General features: G+C 38.2%; 1 protein-coding gene across 1 annotated transcript in view; it reads left to right on the top strand.

Annotated features, from left to right (window-relative positions):
• The window catches only part of SAMD4A (sterile alpha motif domain containing 4A), a 314523-nt gene that overhangs the window by 261186 nt on the left and 47337 nt on the right, over positions 1-6000 (top strand). The window lies entirely within an intron of this gene.

The raw sequence follows: 6000 nt of genomic DNA, 5'->3' as shown, positions 1-6000 counted from the left end.
TATATATATATATATATTTTTTTTTTTATCCTGGGACTCCATTCTAGGAGCATAGGGCCACAACCAGTAGGCAATGGGTCGCTCAGGGTCACCCAGCTGGGAAGTGTCTGAGCCCGGATTTGAACCTAGGACCTTTCGTCTCTAGGCCTGGCTCTCAATCCACTGAGCTAGCCCAGCTGCCCCTACTTTAGGTTGCAGTTTCTTTAGCAGATGTAGTTTTTACAGGGTGGGGTTGCTAGCCCCACGCCCAACCCTCCTACTTTTTCATCCAGGTTAGGGACCGTCCTTGGCCCAGGAGTGGTAAGGGTGGGCGATAGGGGTCAAGTGACTTGCCCAAGGTCACACAGCTGGAAGTGTCCGAGGCCGGACTTGAACCTAGGACCTCCAGTCTCTAGGCCTGGCTCTCAATCCACTGAGCCACCCAGCTGCCCCAGTTCTTATATATTGTGAGATATTTCTATATTAACATAATTTTTATAGGAACTATATTTGACCTTAGAAAACAACTAAAATATGTTTAGGAAGTACCACCTGTAAATACAAAATATGGGAAATCTAACTTTATGAAGAGGAAAAAGGTCCCAGGCCCATGGAATACATGTGCACTGATGTGTTATATCTGAATGTATAGTTGGGAGAATGGTGAATGGCCATGTGTGCAAGGGTAGACTGGGGTTTCCAAGGTTCCCCAATCTTTCTGCAGATGTCAGATTCTGTAGTTTTCAAAACTACCTTCCTGCATAAATCAAGTTTGGTGGAGTTTTTTCTATGATATAGGCATAAAAAGAAATAATAAAGGCCCAAAGGACTCTATATAAGCAAGAAGCCATGAAACAACATGTCAGTAGGATGTGCCAACTCTTTAACAGCTGAGAACCTTTGGTTATGTTGAAGAAGATATAAATTGCAAAATTCTAGCTCTCTCCCCATGTTCCCACTCCCTCTTTCCCCTTTATGCCCTCACCAGCTGTCCACCAGGCATTGCAGCTGTGGCCCATGGTTAAGGCCAAAGTTAAATTCTCTACCATATCCCCACACTGAGAGTCTTTTGCTACTCTTGAAGCCCCATTTCTTTCTCCCTTAAAGTAAAAAAGTATTTGTTTTTATTTTTAAATTAATTCTTTCTTTTTTTATTTCACCCTTACTAATGACCTGTGTTTTTTACTTTTCTCTGTTTCTTTTTCCTTCATACACTAATTATTTGTCCAGGTTGTTTCAGTCAAAGTTGTCAAACACCTAATCAGCTAATACATTAAAAACTTAGACTTGTGACTCTTTAAAATATCGTACTGCTCCAAGAAATTTAAGTTTTAAAGTGAACTTTTTTTTTAACATTTATTAATAATCATTTTTAACATGGTTACCTGATTCATACTCCTCTTATCCCCTTCACCCCCCGCACTCCCCCCACCCATGGCCGACGCACTTTTCCACTGGTTTTGTCATGTGTCCTTGATCAAGACCAATTTCCCAATTGTTGGTGGTTGCATTGGTGTGGTAGTTTCGAGTCCACACCCTCAATCATGTCCGCCCCGACCCATGCATTCAAGCAGTTGCTTTTCTTATATGTTTCCTCTCCTGCAGTCCTTCCTCTGAATGTGGGTAGCATCTTTACCATAAATCCCTCAGAATTGTCCTGGGTCATTGCATTGCTGCTGGTACAGAAGCCCATTACATTCAATTTTACCACAGTATATCAGTCTCTGTGTACAATGTTCTTTTGGCTCTGCTCCTTTCACTCTGCATCAGTTCCTGGAGGTCTCTCCAGTTCGCCTGGAACTCCTCCAGTTTATTATTCCTTTTAGCACAATAGTATTCCATCACCCGCATATACCACAGTTTGTTCAGCCATTCCCCAATTGAAGGACATACCCTCCTTTTCCAGTTTTTTGCCACCACAAAAAGCGCAGCTATAAATATTTTTGTACATGTCTGTTTATCTATGATCTCTTTGGGGTACAAACCCAACAATGGTATGGCTGGGTCAAAGGGCAGGCATTCTTTTATAGCCCTTTGAGCATGATTCCAAATTGCCAGCCAGAATGGCTGGATCAGTTCACAGCTCCACCAGCAATGCATTAATGTCCCAATTTTGCCACATCCCCTCCAACATTCATTACTCTCCCCTTCTTTCATTTTAGCCAATCTGCTAGGTGTGAGGTGATACCTCAGAGTTGTTTTGATTTGCATTTCTCTAATTATTAGAGATTTGGAACACTTTCTCATGTGCTTATTGATACTTTTGATTTCTTTACCTGAAAATTGCCTATTCATGTCTCTTGCCCATTTATCAATTGGGGAATGGCTTGATTTTTTATACAATTGCTTTAACTCCTTGTATATTTGAGTGATTAGTCCCTTGTCGGAGTTTTTCGTTATAAAGATTTTTTCCCAATTTGTTGTTTCCCTCCTGATTTTGACGACATTGTTTTTGTTTGTACAAAAGCTTTTTAGTTTAATATAATCAAAACCATTTAATTTACATTTTGTAATTTTCTCTAACTCTTGCTTGGTTTTAAAGTCTTTCCTTTCCCAGAGATCTGACAAGTATACTATTCTGTGTTCACTTAACTTATTTATAGTTTCCCTCTTTATATTCAAGTCATTCACCCATTCTGAATTTATCTTGGTGTAGGGTGTGAGATGTTGATCTAGACCTAATCTCTCCCATATTGTTTTCCAAATTTCCCAGCAGTTTTTGTCAAATAGTGGATTCATGTTCCAAAAGTTGGGCTCTTTGGGTTTATCATACACTGTCTTGCTGATGTCATTTACCCCAAGTCTATTCCACTGATCCTCCTCTCTGTCTCTTAGCCAGTACCATATTGTTTTGATGACTGCTGCTTTATAGTATAGTTTAATATCTGCCCCCTTCCTTCACATTTTTTTCATTATTTCCCTTTTGATATTCTTGATCTTTTGTTATTCCAAATGAAATTTGTTATAGTTTTTTCTAATTCAGTAAAGAAGTTTTTTGGTAGCTTCATAGGTATGGCGCTAAATAGGTAAATTAATTTGGGTAGAATTGTCATTTTTATTATGTTGGCTCGACCTACCCATGAGCAATCAATGGCTTTCCAATTGTTTAGATCCAGTTTTATTTGTTTGGAAAGTGTTTTAAAGTGAACTTTTAAAAAAATGTTTTCTTCCGGTTGAAGAAGCACTCTAAATGTAGCTGAAGATCCAGAGATCTAGATAGATAAAACATGTTATTTATAATGGTTTCCACCTTCCCTTTGACCAGTAGTCCAGACTTTCCTTTTGCCAACCCTGACCATGTGCCCTCTTTGACCTTTACCACTTGGGTTTCTTTTGTGTGTGCTTGTATGTGTGTTTATAAATATGCACTGTCTATAAAAGAAGGGAAGTTAGAACAGGTATTCTCAAGAAGCTTACAACCATTCATAAGTGGAGAAGAAAGTTCAGGATTAAGATACAGGAGGTCTCAAGTCTACAAAAGAAGATCTAGATGATGCTTCCCTACCTTCATTCATTTATTCATTCCTTCTTTCAAGAAATATTTGTTAAGCACCTACCATGTGCTGGGTAGGATGGATAGAAAGGTAAAAATAGATTATACTTACCTTCAAGGCACTTATATCCCACTGTGAGAGAATGATATGAACAAGGAAAAAAATACAAAAAGTGCAAATTCACTACAAAATAAATAAACAAAGCAGGATAGCATTGAACATTAGAAATGGGGAGAACTATCCTATGGGGTATGGCATTTGAGTTGGACTTTAAAAGAAGCTAGCGCTTCTGTGAGATGGAGGTAAGGAAAAGAGGACCTTCCAGGCATGAGGTATAATTTATTCAAAGGAATGGACTCAGAAGATGGAATAAATGGGGAGATAGTAAGTTGGGCAGTTTGGCTTTTTCTTCCCACTGCCTCTATTCCTAAGAATTGAGCCTGTAGCATATTGGCATAAAAAAAAAAAAAAAAACTTTTCCACCTGGCTCCAAGTGCTCTGAGGTCATTAGTCAAATCACTTATATTTTAGAAGTTACCCAGGTTTCATGATGCCTGCTTCATATGTCAGCGCATAAATGTCAGCCTGATTTGTGTTATCAGGATCTCTCTCACATTTGTTTTGCTTTTTTTTCTCATTGACCACTTCTGTGTCATATAAGGCATGATGGCAATATAAAAGATCAAACTTTTCTCAGCCTTTCTCTTGCTTGTCAAGGATCATTGCTAGCAAAACACATCCTGATTACAGGAGGGTAACTCATGGACAGGAAGTTTGAGGGGGGGAGCCCTGTCTCTACTTTAAAAGAGGAAAATGTTCTTCAACAGTTTTATTATTATTATTTTAGTTCAAGAAAGGAGGAATGTGTATAAATAATTTTCCACAGCCCCAAGTTATTCCATGCCTACCAAACACACATTCCCTTTTGAGGCCCCCATGTAGCACACACTGTTCATTCTAGTGGAGGGCTAAACAGGATTCCCTTAGACAGGACTCTTTCACTAACTGTAAACATCACTCTTTAATTGGAGAAGAGGAAAGTTGTTGACTAAGTTGAGACACCCTCCCTTCCTCCTTAAGGACTGTGGGCACTGACCCCACAAAACAGTGAGAAAGTTTAGTGTGGTGGTGAGAGGAAGGACAAAGGTTTCTATTTCTACCGCCTCTAGTGCCAAAATACTTCCCTGTCTTGGGAGGTTATCACCCATATGTTAAATGCCTCTTGCCACTTCCTTATCTCATGATTTTTTTCCCCCTCTCATGGGGATTTTTTCTTCCTTGGTAAGCATTAATGCGACTCTACCCATTTCAGAAACAATCATCATCTGTCTCAAAGACATGCTTATTTGTCTAATATGAATAATGCTAGTTTAACCTGAGTCCTAGTGACTGCTTAGAATGGTGGGTTTCTGGACACGTCCACGGGACATACAACAAATTCAGGTCAGAATGAGGCCTATCTGAACATAATGAATGTTATCCTTCCCCACTGTAATCCTGAAGACATTTTGGATAAATAGAAGAGTAACTATCCCTCCCCCCCTCTCTCCCCGAGCCCTAGAGCATTGACTTTAGACTCCTATGTTACCAAATATTGAATGAAATATTGATGAGGTACAGAATTGACCTTTGCTAAAACACCATATGGATCCTTCGTGATTCACTACCATTATATGTACCCTTGGATTAAATGAATAACAAATCTAGTGTTTTGTAAGTGATAGGTGAATCAATGATTCATTTTGTGAAGAAATAAAAACTATTTCCATCTGCTTAATACTACTTGTTAACTTGGGAAACATTTATATAAAATGGCATCTCTGGTGCCATTTTTAATGCATCTTTAAATTGTGAACAACTTGCTTCTTTGTAATCAGGAAAATCGATTATTTTACTCTAGGACCAGATTTGTAGCTAGAAGGAAACTTAGAACTCATCTAGTCCAAGCCCATTAATTTATAGATGAGAAAACTTAGAAAAACTAAAAGAATTGCCCAATTATTACCCATTATTAAAAAGGTCAAGTTGAGATTTATAGGACTAGTTTTATTCTGTTCTGCATCAAATTCATTAGCAAGTTCTCTAAGTCCTTTGTTTGGTTCATGTTTCTAAGGCTAGAAAACTGAATAATGTGCAAATAGTGTCAATGAATTAATCTATATTACCTAAAGGAGTTATTCATTGGGAAGTCTAAAAAATAGTAAGCCAACAAAAGCTGTTGACTATAATCTCCTTAAGGATAGGGAAACCTCTCATTAATCTGTATACTAGCCCAGTCATGGATACTCAATAAATGTTTGTTGAATGAACTGTTGCATGAATGAACACCATTTCTGTTTTTCTACTATTCTTGCTCGAGGGTAAGAACTTTGTAATTATAGTTCTCCATATCTTCCACTTCTAATATGACCCTATGGTTGGGAATAATCAACATATGAATGAATGATATCTTGAAAAGAAAAGGATATACTTTCTTTTACTAGTCAAGTACAGGTCTGCCACATACATACATCACAGAATTTCTGTT

The sequence above is a fragment of the Gracilinanus agilis genome, chromosome 2 (assembly GCF_016433145.1).
Source record: "Gracilinanus agilis isolate LMUSP501 chromosome 2, AgileGrace, whole genome shotgun sequence".
Taxonomy (NCBI): Eukaryota; Metazoa; Chordata; class Mammalia; order Didelphimorphia; family Didelphidae; genus Gracilinanus; species Gracilinanus agilis.
This window is presented reverse-complemented; position numbering and strand designations above follow the sequence as displayed.